The 22990-nt window shown below is 41.8% G+C and overlaps 1 protein-coding gene and 1 long non-coding RNA gene across 5 annotated transcripts in view; one reads left to right on the top strand and one right to left on the bottom strand.

Moving 5' to 3' along the window:
- The window catches only part of FGF14 (fibroblast growth factor 14), a 628708-nt gene that overhangs the window by 593593 nt on the left and 12125 nt on the right, over positions 1 to 22990 (top strand). The gene's annotated exons all lie outside the window — the stretch shown is intronic.
- The window catches only part of LOC129624730 (uncharacterized), a 28595-nt gene continuing 6843 nt past the window's right edge, over positions 1239 to 22990 (bottom strand). The window contains exons 2-3 of the long non-coding RNA XR_008701121.1: positions 1681 to 1798; positions 1239 to 1530 (exon numbers count right to left, since the gene is read on the bottom strand). This is a non-coding gene — a long non-coding RNA (uncharacterized LOC129624730). The remainder of the gene's footprint in view (positions 1531 to 1680; positions 1799 to 22990) is intronic.

Genomic DNA, 22990 nt, shown 5'->3' with positions numbered 1-22990 from the left:
CTGGGATTCTCAGGCAAGAACACTGGAGTGGGTAGCCGTGCCCTCCTCCAGGGGAAGGTCCCCACCCAGGGACTGAACCTGTGTCTCCTATGTCTCCTGCATTGGCAGGTGGGTTCTTTACCACTAGTGCCATCTGAGAAGCCCCAGAAACAGCAGTGCGTTCCTCAAAATTGTAAAAACACTAAAAATAGAAATGGGGGCATTGCAGAGGAAAATGAGAAAGGTATTTTAGGCTGTCATTTTTTTATTCAATTTTCTCTTCTCAATTTTGTATTCAAAAGTATCCCATCGTGTAATAAGACACTTACATTTTAAATCCACACTTAAAAATATAAAAAGTCAATATAGTCATTTCTAGAAGAACACATTTGGTAACAAAAGTGACCGTTTTTCTCTTCTGTGTAATTAATGGCTTACTCTGGAGAGGTTTGTCCCAAAAGGCTAGCATGGCTGTAACAGTTATTACTGCTTTTAAATTTCCATCTCTTATTTCTACATCTCTGGGAGGACCACTATACCCTCAACTGTCCCCAGATTAATAATATTGCTATCTCTCTGGCTCAGGTCACATGCCTTTTTTTTTTTTAAACTTTCCCCAGTTTCTATCAAAATCATATTGGGATAAAATATTACATGAGTGTGTAACAGAGATTTAGTAAAACGTGAACACACATGTAGAGCTTATTTTTGGATTTTATTTGTACTCTCAATTGAGTTCCATCAGACAGTCATTTAATATACTTTGCTGCAACGTATCAACTTCTATCTAGGAAACCCTTGCTTTATATTTTCAACCCAGGCTGCACTTCTGAAACTCTGGGGAGCCCTAAAAAAAAAAAAAAGTATGACCTAGTATCACACCAGACTAATTAAATCAGGATCTCCAAGGATCCGCCTTCTAGCATCGGTATTTAAAACAGCTCCCTCGTGGATTCTCAAATGTAATGATGGCGAATAACCGTAGCTCCATACAATATGACCAGCTGCTTCCTTAGACATATGAATCGTAGTCTATATTAGTTTGTGATCACACAGGTGCTAGAAAAGTTTTTGGAAAAAAGGGGAGAAGTAAAGACCTGCAATAGTTTAGGCTACTTGAGGCGAGCTCTTATATTAATTATCTTGTGTCGATATAAATCGAGGACAAACAGAGAAAAATTCTGGGACAGTGATAAATTGTGTCGCTAGTTTAGTAAAGTAAGGACTGTCATATATAATGTAGGAAAATTCTTCCTTTTATTTGGAATACTTTGCTGTGGGATGACTAGAGGGAAAGTTCATCTTGGTCCCTGTATTAGTTTCCTTGTTGTTTAGCTGCTCAGTTGTGTCCAACTCTTTGCGACACCACGGACACCACCACGCTCCTCTGTCCATGGAATTTCCTGGCAAGAAGACTGGAATGGGTTGCCATTTCCTTATCCGGGGATCTTTCTGATCTCGCGATGGAATCCGTGTCTCCTGCATTGGCATTGGCAGGCAGATTCTTTATCACTGAGGCACCTGGGAAACTGTGTTATTCTCATCCAGTGGCTGTAAAATATGACCACAAATGGGGTGGCTTTAAACAACAGGAGTGCATTCCCTCGCCGTTCTGCAGGCAGACACCTTAAATCTTGTGTGTCACATGGTGGCTCTTTCCAGAGCTTATGAGGACACATCTGAGCCCCGACGCTCTCCTACCATCTGCTGGTGGCCTGCAATCCTTCGTATTCCTTGGCTTGTGGATTCCGCACCCCAGTCTCCACCTCCAGCTTCATCTGGCCTTCTCCACTCTGTCTGTGCTTATGTCTTCATGCACCTTTTTACATAAGGACATCAGTCATTGTATTTAATCTAGGGTGACCTAAATTTCACTTAACTCATTATATCTGCCAAGACTCTACCTCCAAGTCAAATCACAACAAGAAGTTCCAGGGGGACGTGAATCTGGGGAGGACACTATTGAGCCCAGTATAATCCTTGTTGCTACTGGACCTCTCTGCAGCTTTGGCTGTCATTCAACACTCTTGCCAAACTGCCCCAGCCCCCAGCCCAAGTCTTCTACATACACTTTGCATCTTCCGCTTACTTCTATCATAAATGTCTCAACACCATATTGCAAAAGTCTGTTGCATACCTGTTTCTCCCACAGTCTGTGAACTCCTGGGGGGCAGGGGGAGTGGTTTATTCAGGCCTGTTTGTGAGCACCTCATATGGGTCCCCAGGTGGTGCAGTGGTAAAGCATCTGCCTGCCAGTGCAGTGGGCACTGGAGATGTGTGTTTGATCCCTGGTTCAGGAAGATCCCCTGGAGCAGGAAATGGCCACCCACTCCAGTATTCTTGCCTGGAGAATCCCATGGACAGAGGAGCCTGGAGGGCTGCAGTCATGGGGCTGCAAAGAGTTGGACATGACTGAGCGAATAAGAACACACACTCATACACCTGTACCCCAGCGTCAGCACTGTTTACAATAGGCAAGACGTGGAGGCAGCCTAGGTGTCCATCAACAGATGAATGGATAAAGATGATGTAGGACGTATATACAATGGAATATTAGCCACAAGAAAGAATGAAATAATGCCATTTGCAGCAACAAAGATGGACCTAGAGATTATCATACTAAGTGAACCAAGTCAAAACAAATGTTGTATCATACTGCTTATATGTGGAATCTAAGAAAATGATATGAATGAACTTATTTACAAAATAAAAACAGGCTCACAGACAGAAAACTAATTTGTGGTTACCAAAGAGGAAAAAGGAAGGGAAAGAGAAACAAGCTTGAGATTAGCAGATACAAACTACTATATGTAAAGTAAACAACAAGGACCTACGATGTAGCACAGGGAACTATATTCACAATCTTGTAATAAACCATGATGGAAAAGAGTCTAAAGTATGTATGTAGATAGTCTTGCTACCGCTCTCACACATAGGTTGTAGCATGGAGGAGCCAATCCGAAATGGAACAATAAGAGCTGTTGGCTCACAAAATGCCAATTATATCCTGTGTGTATGAAGCATCACTTTATAGCAGATACATGGAGAATTCAGATACAGGAAGTAACTGTCTGTAAGGGATTATACTGAACCCAGTGGTATCACTGAGTTGAAAGCAAAGCATCTTTTTATTACCATTATCCTAATCTGTGGCAGAGGTCCCCAGACCGATACTGTCAGCTGTCGGCTCCTGCCCTTTAGAGACTTCATGGATTTACAACTTTGACCAAGTAGGGGTCTGCACTTAATTGACAACAGAGGGGGGTTTTAATTATTTCTGTTTTTCTTTTTGTAAGATTAATTCAGCTTTCATTAACTCAGATTTCCTACAACTGAAATATGAAGCAAGGAAGAAAAATAATAGACTTGAGAGAAGAGGGGGTAAGCCTCAGAAGCAGAGTGATATCCTGTAGTCTTGCTTAGTCCCACCGACCAAAGACACTCTTGCTACCGCTCGCATACACAGGTTGTAGCCTGGAGGAACCAATCCGAAATGGAACAATAAGAGCTGTTGGCTCACAAAATGCCAATTATATCCCGTGTGCATGAAGCGTCACTTTATAGCAGATGCATGGAGAATCCAGATGCAGGAAGTAACTGTCTTTCAGGGATTATATTGAACCCAGTGGCCTCACTCTCACTTTGTGGTTTATTAAAATGCTAATTCTCATTTGAGTTCCAGTTAACCACCATATATCCAGTTTAAAATGCAGAATAGGTTATCTTAGAAAGGTAAATTTGAAGATATGTGAAAATAATTAAATACTTTGAAAATTTGCTGATTCCTTCCCTCACGACCCCCACCTTGTGCCCATTTTGCTCCTAAATCATGGCATTCCTTCAGAGCCGTGAGTTACCCGGGGTGGCTTTGCCCCTCCTCCGCAGGCACTGTTTGGAAATACTTCTGCTTGTCACAGTTTGAGGAGATGGTGCTGATGGCATCTCTTGGGAAGTCAGGGATGCTGGTAAACATCTTGCATCACAGAGGACAGCATCTCCCCCACCAGCCCAAAGCAAATAATTATCTGGTGGAAATGTCAGTAGTCCCCATGTTGAAAGACTCTGCTTTGGAATAAACAAGGACAGGGAAGAGGAAGACATTGACTCTCAAGCTAGTCAATCTCATTTCACAGTTACGCACCAGTTGGTTGGAGGACCCTTCTACACCAGAGCAAAGATGGGGTTAGGTGATCACCAGGGAGGTTAAATTACTCAGCACATTCGATGTGCTCCACACCTCAGGATCGTCCAAGAGCTTAATGCTACAATTTGCTTGACAATTACACAACACTCTCTCAACCCATTACACATGTGATATTCACAATTCTGTGAGGTAGTGGGGGCAAGTCCTGAAATTGTCACACGACGATCAGAAAACTGAAGCTGAGAGCATAGAGACCCATGGATGGGAGGAGGCACAGACCATGGGAGAGGTCCCTGGGTTCCAGCAATGTGGCATTGTCTGCAGAGAATCAATAAACAACTTATTGACCGGAGACATACTAATACGTCTTTTCTTATCCAAACATATTTCAGTATTCACTTACATAACAAATAGCTAGCCATAGGTATTTGGGCTTCCCTGGTGGCTCAGAAGGTAAAGCGTCTGCCTGCAATGCAGGAGACCCGGGTTCAATCCCTGGGTCAGGAAGATCCCCTGGAGAAGGAAATGGCAACCCACTCCAGTATTCTTGCCTGGAAAATTCCATGGACGGAGGAGCCTGGTAGGCTACAGCCCATGGGGTCACAGGGTCAGACATGACTGAGTGACTTCACTCACTTTGTAGCTCAGTTGGTAAAGAATCTTCCTGCAATGCAGGAGACCTGGGTTCAACTCCTGGGTTGGGAGGATCCCCTGGAGAAGAAAATGGCAACCCACTCCAGTATTCTTGCCTGGAGAATCCCCATGGACAGAAAAGCCTGGTGGACAACAGGCCATGGGGTTGCAAGAGTCAGACACGACTTAGCAACTAAACCACACCACCAGCAGCCATAGGTACTAGATTCTGTAAAGATCGCCCAAGCAGTAATGTGAACAAATAATGCTGAGACCAACTGAAATTGACTGCTCTGCATTGCCCTTCTAAACGCTGGTGGTGATGTGCATTATTTCCCATGAGACAGACCTCGCCCACCCCTGCCACCCTAGTCTTCCACTGTTCTGGGAAACAGTGCCTTTATTCCAAATTAAAATCAGAGGAAACACGAGTGCATAGGTATGCTATCGAATCCCAAAACTCTGGTCTCTATACACGTGGCCCCGTCACCATCCCAATCCAAATACTGTAACTGAAGTTTTATAACTTTCAAGGGAAAGAAGAAGTAGGCCCTGAAAATACCGTTAAATCCAAATAGTTTGGGCAGATTCCGTATTAATACTGGTGCATTGAGTCCAGCTGAAGAACTCCACTTCTTATACAAATCAGTGATCTAGAAGGCTCTGCCTGCCTTTCTCCGGGTCTTACCACTGCTGGGGACAACTGGCCAGGGAATTTTATGTCTTTTACTTTGCACAGATAAAATAATCTGGTATACCTGTAATCATGGGCCCTTGTGCTGTGTAATTTTCTCTCAAATTCCAACTCCGCCAAACTCCCCTGACCAAAGACTCTTACTTCTGTGCCTCTGAAAACTTCCAGCACACACAGTGCCCTACACTTGACTTTCTTTTTGATGAAAGGGAAACTGGCAGTTGGTCGTCTGAAAGATAGCCCCTGACCTGTTCGCCGTGGACTGGGAGGCTGCAGGCTGGAGTGGGGGTGTGTGTTTGGCGCAGCACTCAAAGATGTTTCCCCCCGGCTGTGTCAGCACCCTGACAAAATACAACTCCTTGACTAGCATGAAAATGTTTCTCGGGGCAAGAGGGAAACCATGACAAGGGAGGGAAGATTTGACTTGATACAGATTTGGGAAGATGAAATGTGACAATTGCTAACACCTCACAGTTCAATGAAAACCGGTGTATTTCAGGTTCCCAGCAGGTACTTCAGCATATAGAAAGTGTATATGTATTGAAGTGTAAAGAAAAGTGTGAAAATTATGTTGACCGCACTGTGGTTCTCTCCACTAGGGGACCCTTCCAACAGTGCCTGCTTGACCAGCTCTTTTGGTTTTGTCATTTTCTAACTTCTTCACCCACACTGTATAATCGCCCAGCTCTACATTAGCAGGTAGATTCTTTACCGTCTGAGCCACCTAGGACGCCCCAGATGAACAAAAGCTGTCTGGATTGGTATTTGTTACTGTTGTTCAGTTGCTCAGTCGTATCCGACTCTTGGTGACCCCATGGACTGCAGCACTCCAGACCTCCCTGTCCTTCACCATCTCCTGGAGTTTGCTCAGACTCAGGTCCATTGAGTCAGTGATGCCATCCAACCATCTCATCCTCTGTCACCCCCTTCTCCTCCTGCCTGCAATCTTTCCCAGCACCAGGGTCTTTTCCAATGAGTTGGCTCTTCACATCAGGTGGCCAATGTATTGGAGCTTCAACTTCAGCATCAGTCCTTCCAATAAATATTCAGGGTTGATTTCCTTTTGGATTGACTAGTTTGATCTTACTGTCCAAAGCACTCTCAAGAGTCTTCTCCAGCACCACAGTTCAGAAGCATCAATTCTTTGGTGCTCAGCCTTCTTTATGGTCCAACTCTCACATCTGTATGTGACTACTGAAAGAACCATAGCTTTGACTATGGTTAAACCATAGCTTTAACCATAACTTTTGACATAGATGGACCTTTGTCAGCAAAGTGATATTTCTGCTGGATTGGTACTATATTTATATTTCTTTAATTTTTATTTTATATTGAAGCATAGTAGATTAACAATGCTGTGTTAGTTTCAGATGTACCACGAAGTGATTCAGTGATTTATGCATCTATTCTTTTTCAAGTTCTTTTCCCATTTAGGTTATTACAGAATATTGAGCAGAGGTCCCTGTGCCATACAGTAGGCATGAATCGGTATTAAATTTATGTGTTACTTAAAGTTATATTTCTTCTTAGTCTTTCAATGGCTAGCTTAATGCACAGAGTGAAAAGTGTCATGCTCCCAACAGAAGCCATTTGGTACAATAAATTAGTGAGTTTATTGGACAAAATCTCGAATTCAGTCTGAAAGTCTGGCTTTTCCAAAATGGAGTTAGAAGAGTTCATTGAAAAGTTTACCCAGCTAAAGGCAAATATCATCAATTTCATAGTAGGGCATGCTGTTTCAAAATATTGCATTACTGCATGAGATTTAATGCAGCCATCTGTGATTGAACACTCTTCAAATAAGCACATACCTCTATAAGTCCTTTCCAAACATGTCAAAGAGTGCAATTAGGAATTAGACAGAATGGCCCTGCCGTCAGGGTTTTGGGCTTCATCAACTTTATTCGAGCCTTCTTGCTATGCAGCAACCTACAGTACAGTACAGCACCTGATGCTTTGTCTCACATGGATCATCAGTACATCCTGCTCGTGCTCAAAATGTCAACTGAAACCAGCAGACGTAAAAGGACTGGACTTAGCTAGTTTCTGCCCAGTTCTAACTCCTTGCCAGTTTCTCCCTCTGGGACTCTCTTGTTAGCTTATTTCCCCAGAGATGGGAGCCTTTCATTGTGATTTTAAGCCTTTGGATTGTGAACTGAGTATTTACTCATCCCTTTGCTGTCAGCGAGGAATAGAGGGCTTTTTCATGGCTGTAAACTTATCCAAGATACCTAAGTGACCATGTGTATTCCAGTGGCCTTCCTGCCGGGCCCTGAAGCTAAAAGGACTCTTGATGGAGGGAACTTACGGTCAGATGGGTTCCACGCTTTAATCTACCCCTGGGCTGGCCAAGTGACAGACACTAGCCATTCTGGACTTTCAAATACCCCACAGGACAACTGACATTATGGTATGAGGTTTTCTTAGAGTTTTTCAACTAGTGAAAAATATCTCTCCATGTGTCATTATCTTGTGTTTCCTCATTTTTAAGCATTATGTAAATTACAGCTGGGAGGTTGATTTATGGTTTCCCCTACATGATCTATGATTTATTTGGAGATTCACAAAGTGTATTATTTGAGTCAAAAATTATTGTTAGTGTATATTGGATACAGAATCACACAGCATCATTTTGTTTTCATATAATGAATGTCCCTAATTTAAGGCCTTTGTCTTTCTAACTTTTCTTAATAAATAGCACTGGAAAAGGAATGTACCTAATTTATATTTTGATCTGAAAAGTAAGATTGCTGTATTAGAATTTTATCTAAGATCTGAATTCTTAATAAGGGGTTTCGGTGAATACTCTTTTTTTTTTATCTTTCAAGATGGTAATTCATTATACAAAGTATCAAGCATGCTGACTTTGAAATTTAAAAAAAACAAAACACTTTTTAATTTATTCTCAAAATCCTCCTTGAATGCTTATTTTATGCTAATGGACTGTTCTTGGTGCCTGGGATTCCAGTGAATATGTCCAAGTCACTGCTCTCTTGAAGTTTACATTTTAGTGGAAGGAGACAGTTAATATACAAAAAAAAGCACAGTGGGTATTGGCAAGAGAAAGATAGAGCAATGTGAGCAAGAAAGGGCATGTCCAGCGTGAGGAAAGGGATCTGCTTTATAAGAGCTGGTTCTGAGGGTGTCTCTAATCAGGAGGTGTTTAGGCAGAGAGATGAAGAGACTGAGGAAGAAATGGGGTCTTGTGGAAATGAAGGGAAGAGCATTCCTGGTTGAAAAAAGAGCACACGCAAAACCCTGTGGCGGGAGTCTGTGGGACGGACGGAGAAGCACTAAGCGGCCTGGGGGCTCAGCTCCTGTTGCCTGCGTGCTCAGTCGTTCAGCCGTGTCCAGCTCTTTTGTGACCCCATGGACTGCAGCCCGCCCGGCTCCTCCACCCATGGGATTTCCCAGGCAAGAATACTGGAGTGGGGTGCCATTTCCTCCTCCAGGGGATCTTCCCGATCCAAAGATCTAACCCACGTATCCTCCATTGGCAGGTGGATTCTTTACCACTGAGCCACCAGGGAGGCCCATAATTTTTTTGTTATATTCATCTGCTTATTTTCTGAATTCCATGTATAAGTGGTAACACAGAGTATTTGTCTTTCTCTGTCTAACATTTCACAGTACTCTCTAGGTCCATCCATGTTGCTTCAAATGGCAGAATTTCATTCTCTTTATGGTTTAGTAGTAATGGCAACCCACTCCAGTGTTCTTGCCTAGAGAATCCCAGGGACGGGGGAGCCTGGTGGGCTGCCATCTCTGGGGTCGCACAGAGTCGAACACGACTGAAGTGACTTAGCAGTAGCAGTAGCAGTATTCCATCAGGTCTACATACCACAACTTCTTTATCCATTGGTCTGTTGATGGGCACTTTGGTTGCTTCCATATCTTGATGGCTTTTAATTAAGGGTTGACTCATTGGAAAAGACCCTGATGCTGAGAGGGATTGGGGGCAGGAGGAGAAGTGGACGACAGAGGATAAGACAGCTGGATGGCATCATCGACTCGATGGACATGGGTTTGGGTGGACTCCGGGAGTTGGTGATGGGCAGAGAGGCCTGGTGTGCTGTGATTCATGGGGTCACAAAGAGTTGGACACGACTGAGCGACTGAACTGAACTGAACTGAATCAAGGGAACCAAGTGAGTGCTTTGAGCACCTGAATCATTGGAAGGCCATTTTATTATTTTTATTTTTCATTTATTCAACAAGTATTAGTATTTATTGAACACTTGCTATGCTGAGACCTGGGGCAGGTACCATGTAAGATTTATTTTTTCCCTATATAGTTTCTGTAGCCCAGAAGCTAATCAATCCTTCCTACCTTACAAGTGCCATCTGCCAGCCTATGTCTACTTCCTTCCTTCCTCCCTTTCTTCCTTCCCTCTTTCCTTCATACACCCATCCATCCATGCATCCTCGGCTTTGTTCCAAAAAGGAACTCAGGAGCCCGCAAGAACTCTTGGAAGGCCATAGTAAAAGTGCACTTTTGCATATTTTTACAGATTTTGTTACCACATTAATTCTCCCTGTGACAGTCTTTGTGATCCTGAAAATTATATGGATAGGCAACATTTGACAAGAGGTCTTGATAGGATAAACATGAAGTCACCTGACTACCTAGGTCTTTATAAACAAAGGCTGTTTTACTATAGGGTACATGCTAGACAAGAAGTACTGAACATTCAGTAAACTCCAAATAGATACATTCTATTTCTGAGACTCCGGGAGCTACATGGTTCCAGGGAATATAGTTGGAAGGGTTTTGCCTTTCATTCTGAGATGCTGGTTCATATTTCACTCAGATGTATCTCTGTCAAAAGTAGTTTCATCTAAGGGCATTTTGTTTACTTACTTTAACTAAAAAAGTAGATTTTCCTTTAGTCGCTGATGCCGTAGTCTGTACGAAACGAACCATCAGAATTGCCCCTATTTCTGGTATGCTCAGGGGTTGGTATTAGATAAAAAGATGTGAGATTTCCCTGACAGCTGGGAAATCCTGTTTCTTCTTCATAGTTTATGAGGTTATTTAGCTGCCACTAAGCTTAACTTATAAGAAGAAATGGGAGCGGCCTCTGAAGGTTCCAGACTGATCCTCTCATTTATCTGAACTCCATTTCTACTTCTGCAGAAAAGAGCCAGGTGATAAATCTGGTCCTCTTTCCTCTATTAGAGTAGTTCCCTCTCAAGGGCATCTATTCTAAGTCTCAACGGGTAAAATCATGAGGACTGGGAAGTGCCTTAGAGATCATTGGGTCCTTCCTCTTAACTTCACAGTTGAGACCCCAAAGATTATTTCCCCCAAAATAACATGGGTAGAAAGGGCCTATGTAAAATTGAAATAGGTGATGTGGACCTGCCTTTCCAATGTAGAGGTCAGAGGTTCAGAATTTAGAAATGTATGCTTCCCTGAGGGCTCAGATGGTAGAGAATCTGCCTGCCCAGCAGGAGACATGGATTCAATATCTGGGTTAGGAAGATGCCCTGGAGGAGGAAATGGTAACCCACTTCACTATTCTTGCCTGGGAAATCCCATAGACAGAGGAGCATGGTGGGCTACAGTCCATGGGGTCCAAAGAGACAGACACGACTTATGACTAACACATGACTTAACAACAGTCAGCAGTGCACTGGGAGTGGGCACCCAGAGAATCTATGAAGATGTTGGATAACCAGTCTCTGATTGGAACCGAGAGTAGCTCAGTCCAGGCCAAAGCCATCTGCATAGGATGTATAACTGGTAACATTTCCACCACCCTATGAGGTCCTTATGGTCCTTAGCGGCCCCCACAATCCCCACTTCTCCAGGCTCCCTAATACATTGAGTACCTGCCTCATCCCCTGTAGATTCAGATTCCCACCTGGAACATCTGACTGGCCACTTTGGATCCTATGTGGTACCCTAGTGGCTCGCAGGCTGGGATGGGAAGTAGAGGAGGGGAGGCAGGTGGGTCCCTGCCTCTTGTCCCTATTGATTCTCCCCAGGTCTGAATGAGTCAAATGACCAATGCCCTGCACAGATCTGCAGAGTTTTGCATATAGATCTGTTTCACACTTGAGTCCTAAAGCAGTCACAGGGTCTGGGTAACTTATGGTCAGGCAGCTTGAACTGAGATGTGGCTCAAAATCTCTGTCCTTGCAGAAAAGGCATATGTGTGGTTATTGTTATTGTTACTGCTTTTCTCATATCAGAAAGCAACCAGACATCTCTTAAACCTGTAAGCCAGAGTTTCTCAAAGCATGTTGGAGTACTGCCTGCATCAGAACTATCTGGGTTCTTAAAGCAGATACCCTATCCCAACCCAAAACTGCTGGACCCCAATCCGTGAGACCCAGATAAGGGTGCGCACTGAATTCTGAAAACCATTGATCTACACTCACGGTCCAATATTTGTGTTCCTGTAGGGCATTACATTCTTTTGCTCACTTTCCTGACTTTTTGCCAATCACATAAAGAACTAGAAAGCTCTACAAGTAGATCCAAAAGTGGGGGAAAGTGTTCAAGGCCCCTGAAATGATTTAGTAACTGTCTTTATAGTTACTATGTCTCTATAGTTACTGTGTCTTTATGCTCTACAAGGGCAGAAAGCTGAAATACAATAAGCTCCTACTGTGCATTCATCTTAGCTAGGCTGAAGGAATTTCTACAGCAAAAGCCACATACGCCTTTTAACACAGTGAAGTGATTTTCAGAGTGGTCCCCAGGCAAGAAGCATCAGTATCACCTGGGAACTTAGAAATACAGACTCTCTCCCAATCTATCCCCAGATGATGTATAAATTCCTTGTTGGATGATTCTGATGCATGCTGAAGTTTGAGGACTGCTGATCCAAGTTTTCTTGCTGTGATATGAAAATAATAATCCTGCCTCATAGTTATCCTTCCTGTTATTTTGGATTATAGTTCTAAAACTAAGTGAATGCACACAGAAGCAGTTGGCCCTGGGAAAGTATTGATGTATAGTGAAGAATGTCATTGAGTCTATATTTAATTTTTTCAAACTGTTCCTGTTTTCTCATTGCTAATGTCCCAGTGAACCCACTGGTTGCTGATAATGTAAGCAGTCATGTTACAAGTTAGATGTGATAGTTAGAGAAGGGATCCAGATATTGCAAAATTGTGGTACTGAAGGGAAATGAAGGGTTTGTTTTTTTTTTAATTCCTCATTTTAAAAGTAAGGACAAGACTGTTTTTCCATCGTCACTGTAAGCCATATTAAGACATATTCACAGGTGAGTTTAACATGGCATTAATAGGTTTAGTGGGAGTTTCAGTTTGTTAATCTCAGAAGGAGGCCAGTTTCTTTGGGCAAAGTACAATAATCTTCAACTCTTCATCCTTGACACACAAATAAAAATGTCTGAATCTGGGCTTGCACTTGATTTTCAAATGGAATCAGTTTGCAACTTAAACACATGGTGAGTGACACTCCTCCAACAATGGGGACTGAGATTGAAATGCGTGTCAACCCCACTAGAGGGTTACCTTTATCATGAGTCGGGGTACAAATAAGCCAAGGGCATCTTCCGTGGCCATCTTGAAATTAGGTTGTGCTGTTATTTGTTTGGGGATTCCTGGTGGTTCAGAAGGTGAAGAATCTGCCTGCAATGTGGAAGACCTGGGTTTGATTCCTGGGTCAGGAAGATCCCCTGGAGAAGGGAATGGCTAGGTCAAAGGCACCACTTCAGGCTGGACTCAGACCTGAATAACCACCTGTTTCTAAATGATCTAGTGACTACCAGGTACATTTAAACCGAGCTGTTGCATATTCTCAGTTTTTATTTTAGCATAAATTTCCTTCTTAATAAGTGAAAGTCTGAATTTTAAAAATTTTTATCTGTTTCAATTTTGCTTCTTAAATGTCCACCCCACCAAAAAAGAAAAAGAAGGCAATTGAAAATTTGACAAAGAGAACTCTGTTTTGTAAAAAAAAAAAAAAAAAAACCAAGGCCAATGGGATTTTGTTATAAGTTCCATTTGATGATTTTAAAATAAGATAAACAGATTTTCTAGATACCATAGAATAAGAGCCCAACCAAGATGTTCAGACTGTGATCAGAGAGTCAGTTTAGATCAAACCCTAAGAAATTAGTATTGAACACTGGATTTTATTTCCCTTTCATAGTTTAGATTTAAGAACTAAAATATGTGTAAATATTAGAATGTACTGTGCTTAGTCGTTCAATCGTATCTGACTCTTGGCGACCCCATGGACTGCAGCACACCAGGCCTCCCTGTCCATCACCAACTCCCTGAGTTTACTCAAACTCATGTCCATTGAGTCAGTGATGCCATCCAACCATCTCATCCTCTGTCATCCCCTTCAATCTTTTCCAGCATCAGGGTCTTTTCAAATGAGTCACCTCTTCGCATCAGGTGGCCAAAGTACTGGCGTTTCACCTTCAACATCAGTCCTTCCCAAGAATATTCGGTTGGATCTCCTTGAAGTCCAAGGGACTCTCAAGAGTGTTCTCCAACCACAGTTCAAAAGCAACAATTCTTCAGCACCTAGCTTTCTTTTGGTCTAACCCTCCCATCCATACATGACTACTGGATCCATACATGACATCATATAGTAGTCCTCGGGGATTAATAACCACTAAAAATCTTTCAATTAAACATCAGAGTTCAGGGTTATTTGAAAAGTCATCTTAATAAATATCTTTTTGTTGCGTTTAAAGTAAACTAAACTTTTTGCAACACTGAATTCAAGTAACGTTTATGTATTCTGACTGTTTTACATACTAACTTGATTTTTAATAATTTTTAACAGAAAAGAAAAGCTTAGCATAGCATAATGCCAATTCTATTAAAAAATGTAGATTTTACTGATATTTGCTTCTTTTCTCAAACTATTCTAAAGAATGTTTCTAGAGCCCAGGATAGCCATCCTACCAATGAAATCAATTAATCTCATGCAGAAGACCACAGTAATTAAACATTGGTTCCGACATACAAATGATTTTAATTTTCATACACCTCTATAAACCAGAAAAACACTGCCTTATAAAATTAAAAGGATTAAAACACAAAGAAAGGGTTTTTTGTGGCATGAGTTCATCTGAATCAGTTTTTATCTTATATCTAAGTTCATGAGAGGAGATTGTTCTGGAAGAAGTGTTTCCTTGAAGGAGGGGTGGTTTTTATCATTTTTTATCCTCTCCAAAGAAGAGAACACAGCCTGAAGCGAAAGCTTTTCTCTGAAAAATAAGCCTGCTATGACTTCATACTAAAACAGTGTCTCTCTGTTAACTGCATATGTTTTTATATACAATTGGTAAGAACTACTCTGCTCTTGTAATTCTTATGCATTGCAAGTTCATGCATAATTTTATGTTTAAAATCAGGCATCCTATGTTTAAAATTAGTCATCCTATGTTTAAAATTAGGTATTTCTCCACGAATTAAACAACTCCCACTTTAAAACTATAGAAGGGATTCTTGAAAATTCTGTAGAGTGTTGTATAAACATACACTCTTATTACCACCAAAGCCTAAAGATGATGGACCTAAACTCTCATTTGCAAATTGGAGTTGGAGGAAACACACACGATTTAATCACCTCGTGATGGTGCCGCTCAGACTTGCCTTCCAGTCCTAAACTGTGACTTAACCATAGGACTAGCTTGCCTACTTGTCTATCACCTGTTAAGGTTTAACAGCTCCCGTGCGCATGAGAGCAACTCACCACAGTCTTCAGTTCTCTCCCCAGTTTAAGATTCGATTGGCCAAGTTTGTCTGAATTCCTCCAAAGTTGAAGACTTCATGTATTTATTTTTATCTAACCGTTTTGATTCTTCCTATTTAAGGTAAATTTTAAGAGGCAATAGACAGACATAAAAAAAGCTAGCTAGAAGGAAATATACGGGGGTTAAGAGGGTGGGTAGTGTGGAGTTTTTTCTTTTTGTCTTTTTTATACAGTTCATGAGGTTCTTGAGGCAAGCATACTGGGGTGGTTTGCCATTCCCTCCTCTAGGGAATCTTCCCAGCCCAGGGATCGAACCTGTGTCTCTGATGTCTCCTGTGTTGGCAGGCAAGTCCTTTACCACTAGCTCCACCTGGTTGGTGGTAGTGGTTGAGTCGCTAAGTCGTGTCTGACTCTTTCAACCCCATGGACTGTAGCCCACCAGACTCCTCTGTCCATGGGATTCTCCAGGCAAGAATACTGGAGTGGGTTGCCCCAATTATATGGTATAAAAGCATTAAAATCATTGAAACAGAGAAGGCAGCAGGGAAAAATATACCCTCTGGGCAGAACTCTTGACAACAAAGAAGGTTCTTCTGGATACTTTGTTTTACCTGATCCATAGTTACCTTGAGGCAGGAGGAGGCAGAGTATTCAGATGGCCCTTGAGTCACCAGCCATTTCGTCAGCCGTCTGCCCTGAGATGCTGATCCCTCAGAAAGCAGCATTCTGGACCAGCCCCTGCCTGCTGGGAGCCTAAGCGATGACCTGGGTTCTTAGGCCCTGCAGCTCAGGGATGCAAACAGCCTAAGAGACACACGACTCATCTCTAAGGTGGAATGACCATAGCATTCAGCCTCAAAATGAGACTTTTTACCAATGAAGTATAGTTGATTTACAATGTTGTGCTAGTTTCTGATGTACAGCAAAGTGATTCTGCGATATATGTATTGACTCTTTGTGACCCCATCGACTGTAGCCCACTAGGCTCCTCGGTCCATGGGATTTCCCAGGCAAGAATACTGGAGTGGGTTGCCATTTTCTCCTCCAGGGGATCTTCCCAACAGGGATTGAAATTGTATCTCCTGCACTGGCAGGCAGATTCTTTACCACTGAGCTATGGTTACGACCTTATAGAAAAACTGATTTCTCTTTTCTTTTCCTATTCCTTTCCATTATCTATCGGATATGAAGTATTGTTCCCTGTGCCATAGTAGAGTAGGACCTTGTTGTTTATCTCTTTTGTATATAGTAGCTTGTATCTGCCAATCCCAGACTCCTAATTTATCCCTCCTCACCTTCCCCTTTGGTAGCCATAAGTTTGTTGGCTGGAAAACTTTCTCCAGAATCATATCTCCAAATCTCAGATATTCTCAGAGGGATCTGTCAGCAAATGGATTTTTTCTTTTTCTGAGAAGGTTATTGTATCTCAATATGATTTCTTCTGAAATGAGGGAATCCCATGAAGGCCATATATATTCAGCCAGTCCCAATAAGAATCTAACACAGGAGCTGGCAAACTTATTCTGTAAAGGGCCAGATGAATGTTTTAGGTTTGTGGGTCATACTGTCTCATTTGCTACAAATCAGCTACTATTGTAGTTCAAAAATAGTCAAAGCAATAAGTAAATTAGTGGACTTGGCTGTGTGCTAATAAAACTTTGCCTGGGGACTGCAGTTTGCCCATCACTGATCTAGAGATTCTATTTTTGCTTCTTCAATCTGGATATTCAACCACTGTCCTTGAGAACTGTTAATATAGCATTTTCAATGCATAATTGTAAGCAATTCCTAATGTGGAATTTATTAAGACATTAAAGGGAGAACCTATTTAGAACCTGTAAATCTCTGCCCCTGGACTAAAATCCTCCTCCACTCTGAGTTATCTTTCTTTTTAAGGAGTTTTAGGTTTATAGAAAAAGTAAGCAGAAAGTAGAGTTCCAAGTTACCCCCACCCCTAAAAAGTTTCCCTTATTATTGGCATCTAAGATTACTATAGTACATATTTTATAATTGATGAACTGATATTGGTATACTACTATAAACTAAGGGCTTCCCAGGTGACTCAGTGGTAAAGAATCTGCCTGTCAATGCAGGAGACACAGGAGAGGTGGGTTTGATTCCTGGGTTGGGAAGATCCCCTGGATGAGGAAATGGCAACCTGCTCTGGCATTCTTGCCTGGGAAATCCCATGGACAGAGGAGCCTGGTGGGCTACACTCAATGCGGCCGCAAAAGAGCTGGACACAACTGAACAACTGAGCATGCAAGCGTGTAAGCACTATGAGCTAAAGCCCATAGTTTACATTGGAATTTACTCTTTGTGTTGTACATTCTATGAATATTGGTAAATATAGGACATATGCAATGTCATCTAGATAATGTATCATTATCATATCGATAATTTCACTGCCAGTGATCTTTTTACTCTCTCCATAACTTTGCCTCTTCAGGAATGTCATTGAGTTGGAATCATACACTAAGCATCCTTTGCAGATTGCCTTCTTTCATTTACTAATAGGCATTTAAGATACCCCATGACTTGATCATTTCTTTTTATTGCTGAATAATATCTGATCTATCTGATTCCATTGTGTGTGCTGACTAAAAAAGATGTACCACATGAAAGTTGTAAGTTAAGTTTTCAGTTCAGTTCAGTTCATTTGCTCAGTCATGTCCAACTCTTTGCAACCCTATGAACCCCAGCACGCCAGGCCTCCCTGTCCATCACCAACTCCCGAAGTTCACTCAGACTCACATCCACCAAGTTGGTGATGCCATCCAGCCATCTCATCCTCTGTCGTCCCCTTCTCCTCCTGCCCCCAATCCCTCCCAGCATCAGAGTCTTTTCCAATGAGTCAGCTCTTCGCATGAGGTGGCCAAAGTACTGGAGTTTCAGCTTTAGCATCAATCCTCCAAAGAACACCCAGGACTGATCTCCTTTAGAATGGACTGGTTGGATCTCCCTGCAGTCCAAGGGATGCTGAAGAGTCTTCTCCAACACCACAGTTCAAAAGCATCAATTCTTCGGCACTCAGCCTTCTTCACAGTTTTACTTGGGGGCAAAATGAGGACTGCTGCCCAGGAGACAGCATCTCAGACAGTTCTGAGGAACTGCTCCAAAGAGGCAGGGGGGAAGGACATATTTATACGTGATTTGGGTGAAGGGGGAGTTCATGCAATCAAGCACTTATCTTACAAAAAGGTTTTCTGCTAGTTTCGAGGAGCTGATGTCACCATGAAGGCATTTAGTGTTCTTCTAAATATGAGAAAATGCAAGGATTGGGCTCATGAAATCAGTTCCTGGAAATATGTAACTATCTAAAGACCTATTCCACCAGTTTTCCTGGAGCACAAAGAGCCTCATTCTCCACACTGAACTCCCTTCAGGACAAGTTGAAGGTCAGAGCTGCAGCATCTCAGGATTCAGCCTCCGCAGAGGCAGATGGCAAATGCCCTTGGCAAGCGCCCATGTATAGTTGACATATGGATTTACCACAGTTTGCTTATACATCCACCTATCGAAAGCCACCTTGGTTGTTCCCAATATTTGGGAATTACAAATAAAGTCTCTATAAACATCCTAGGCAAGTCTCTGCGAGGATGCAAATTTCAGCTCATCTGGGTAAGATAGCAAGGAACATGGTTGCTGGATCACACGGTCAGTTATCTTTTGAAAACACATTCTCAGGACATCATCTGTTTTCTTGGACATCTCTGGAGCTCATCTTTGCTTATTAGAAAGTCACAATCCCACGGTGTGGCCAATATGATTTTCTGTCTTCCAGCTTCACTTCTCCACACAGAGCTTAGCTTCCAGCCACTCTCATCCAAGACCCCTACCTCAAAGAGCTTCTTATAATTTCTAAAATACAGTTCTTTTCCTTCCAAATTGGCTGTTTTTATCTTTCTTCTTTACTTTCATAAACTCTGACTCAGCTTTCAAAACCTAGTTAAATAGTATAACATTTGAAAAGCTTATCCCCTTCTTTGAGGCAGGATTGGCTATTCCTGCAGTCCATGGGGCTGCAAAGATTGAAGGCAAGAGAGAAGGGGCCAAAGAGGATGAGATGGTTGGATGGCATCACCGACTCAATGGGCATGGGTTTGAGCAAGCTCTGGGAGATAGTGAAGGACAGGGAAGCCTGGCGTGCTGCAGTCCTTGGGGTTGCAAAGTGTCGGACACGACTTAGACTAAATAGCAACAGCAGTGGGGTTGCAAATGACCGAACAACTGCAAATGACATGCCCACTTCTAGACTCTGCCTCTCAGGCCTTCAGCACAACACAGGACGCTCTGTTTTGTGATTGCTAATGTAATATTGATCCGCTCTACTAATATGAAAGTGAAACTCTTGAAAATACACACTGTGACATACCTACCAACAAGTCCTTAGTACCTAAGGTAACTGATTTCAGTAAAACACTGTGGAAAGTTACTCTCTAAATACTTGAAATAATATCCTATAAAAGGACAGAAAGCACCATGCAAACTTGTGTTATACAAGAAGCTTTATTTTGCCCAAGAACTACAGTATTTGACCTTTCAAAAACAGCAGTGAACACACACCAAATGTCATCCAGTTCCATAAGCAAAAAACCTACATGTTGTGCTTGACATTCTTTCTCCCTTAGCCGCCATGTACAGTCACAGGGTCCTGACCATTTGACCTCCTAAATATTTCCCCAAACTGCCCTTTTCTCTCTGTCTCCGCTGCCGACATCTGCGCCTGGTACTGAAGTGAACAGCCAGCATCCTTGAATCCAAACTGGCTCTCTTCTCCATTCTTTACAGTTTTGCCAGAGTGGTCTTTCCAAATGCTTACCTGCCTTTGACATGCCCCAGCATAAAAACGTTTAATGCTGTTCCATTGTTTTTAGGGAAAGCCCCAAACTCTTCATGTGACCTCCCAGTTTGGCACATGTTTAGCACCCAGAGCCCAGCTCTTTATTGCTGTCTCTTTCACACTCTGCATTCCAATTTCAGTTTTCTTTTTGTCCTCTAAAATATGTCTGCTCCTGCCCCAGGCCCTTTGCACGTGATGTCGCCCTTACCAGAAATGTACTTTTTAATTTTTTTACTTTTAATGTCCATTTTTAAAGTCATTATTGAATTTTTTACAATATTACTGCTGTTTTATGTTTTGGTTTTCTGGCCACGAGGCATGTGTGATCTCAGCTCCCCAACCAGGGATTGAACTTTCATTCCCTGCATTGGAAGGTGAGGTCTTAACCACTGGACCAGCAGGGAAGTCCCTCCAGGAATATTCTTTATCCTGCTCTGTTGCTGGTTAGTCGTTTAGTCATAGCCAACTCTTGCAACCCCACGGACTGTAGCCCTTAAGGCTCCTCTGTCCATGGGATTTCCCAGACAAGAATACTGGAGTGGGTTGCTATTTTGTTCTCCAGGGGATCTTCCCCACCCAGGGATTGAACCCAAGTCTCTTGAATGCAGGCAGATTCTTTCCCGCTGAGCCACCAGGAAAGCCCCTATCCTGCTCTAAGCCTAGCTAACTCACTTAGCTCAGAGGTCAATGTTTTCTCCTTACCCATTCAGGCTTGGTCAGACTTGTTTATTATGTGTTCTCACAGAAATAACTCCTTTTCCTGTACGAATTTGTCTTATTTTGTAATGATATGATCAATAGTGTAACTAACTGTTTCCTCTACTAGACCATCCCTCATGCCTTAAGACTACCGATTATATCATTTTTGCTCATAGTTGTATCTCTAGGTCAAGAACAGTGACTGGCCATAATATAATGCCTAAATTTCATGTATTTATTTATCCAGTTAACAATGGATTTAGACATTATTAAGTGCAGAATAATGGAAACTTGTTACCATGTGTGTTCACAGTATTTAAATTTTCAAATTTATTATGTAACATCTAGGACAGAAAGTTTAGCATTTGTACAGAGTCGGACATGACTGAGTGACTAACCCTTTCATTTTTCATATATGTGTGTGTGTGTATATATATATATACATTTTGATCAATTTTAAATAATATAATTATTCCCATTTCCTAGTGTCATACTCTCAACCAACAACCTGGAAAGTAAAACAATTTTTTTGCCTGTAAAATTCATAATATAACATGAAAATAATTCAGTGCTAATTATATAATTAAATCCACAGCAGGACTGGGCTTCACGGTGTTGCCTTCATCTGGGTAAGGACATTTAGCCAATAAGTTGACATTTTCCTCTCGCTGGTCACTCTTCTTCCCACAAAGTGTGGCTGTTGCCTCTTTTCTGACTTTCCTGACCTTTCTCTTCAGTGGTCTATACCTGCCTTTTTGTGTAACCTTTGGAATTATCAAACAACTTGCAACCAGAATCTGGGGACTCATGGCCAGTGTGTTTCTAGCTAATAAAATACAAGCAAAGGAAAACAATCCTCGGGTTTTCATTTCAGCACCACGTGAGCTTCCTCGTATTCCACACGTCCATGTTGATGATGATTCTTTTTCCTTTTTGTTAGTGTTGGTTATTTTTTATTACTGACCTCTTTTATTCCAGTGAGATGATTTATTTGATATTCTGAGTGCGGGGGAAACCCCTTACCTTTGGCTCATACTTTCAACGTTGTTGTTATTAATAAATATTGCTCAGTAGCAGCAGTATGTACACAAAATATCACACAAATATACATGAAAACATCTTAACCCATTGCTTATGAAGACCTAAGCCCTCAGAGTCTTAAAATCATCATCTCTGACATGGGATCATGCTATTCTTCTCAAAGCATTTTTAACTGCACTGTTGAATCAAACGAAATATATGTGGGTGGGCTCTAAAAATCATAAAGCTCAATATAGGTTAATATTTTTCAACAAATATGACATTTTAGGAGTATTTCAGAACCCACTTCTAGTTCATTTTTCTACGGAAGCTTGTATTTTGCAGGTAGGATAAATGGATACTTTTGATTATTTGTGTGGTTTGGTTTTTATTTATGCAAGTGGTTTTTGACTGAGCATTTTTATTAGGAAAAATCCACAATGCCAACACACACAAAGTTTTATGGGAATGTCTAACTTAAAGTGGAGCTAAAAGGAAAGAAAGTAGAAAAAGCTTGTAGAGGCATGTACAAATGTTTTTTCAATCATTCAGTGGCTGGGGAAGGTATGTATGCCTTGGGTGAAGAGGAGAAGAGATTCATTTTAAGTATTCCTATGTATTCTTGTTCTTTTTTTTTTAACTCTTTTATTCTATTTTTCCCCCTTAACAATTATATCCTAACACATGTGACACTTCTGCCAAGGTGATAGCATATATCAGTTATTACTATTTTCCATTTATATTTGTTTTCACCTGTAGTTAGATGTAGATAAGGAGTAGCTGTAAAAGGTACATTTAAAAAATAATTTTGTGTATTTATTTTTGACTGTGCCTGATCTTCATTGCCGTGCGGGTTTTCTCTAGTTGCGTTGAGCGGGGACTACTCTTTGGTTGTGGTGTTTGGGCTTCTCACTTCGGTGGTTACTCTTGAGGAGCATGGGCTCTAGGGCGCTCGGGCTTCAGTAGCTGCGGTCCTGGCCTCTAAAACACTGGCTCAACACCACAACGCTGGCTCCATTGCGGTGCATGGACTTTGTTGCTCCGAGGCATGTGGGATCTTCCTGGACCGGGGATGGAACCCATGTCTCCTGCATCAGCAGGTGAATTCTTTACCACTGAGTCAGCAAGAAAGCCCTAAGGTACATATTTCCTGTGTTCTCACTGAGTAAATACTGATTTGTATGGCTTATCAATTCCTTAATGATACCAGGTAGGCAACAATGACTGCTGAAGTAAGATAGAACAATTAAATGTGTAATGCTTGTGCATCTAGAGTCATATGGA

The sequence above is a fragment of the Bubalus kerabau genome, chromosome 12, assembly GCF_029407905.1.
Source record: "Bubalus kerabau isolate K-KA32 ecotype Philippines breed swamp buffalo chromosome 12, PCC_UOA_SB_1v2, whole genome shotgun sequence".
NCBI classification, from domain to species: domain Eukaryota; kingdom Metazoa; phylum Chordata; class Mammalia; order Artiodactyla; family Bovidae; genus Bubalus; species Bubalus kerabau.
This window is presented reverse-complemented; position numbering and strand designations above follow the sequence as displayed.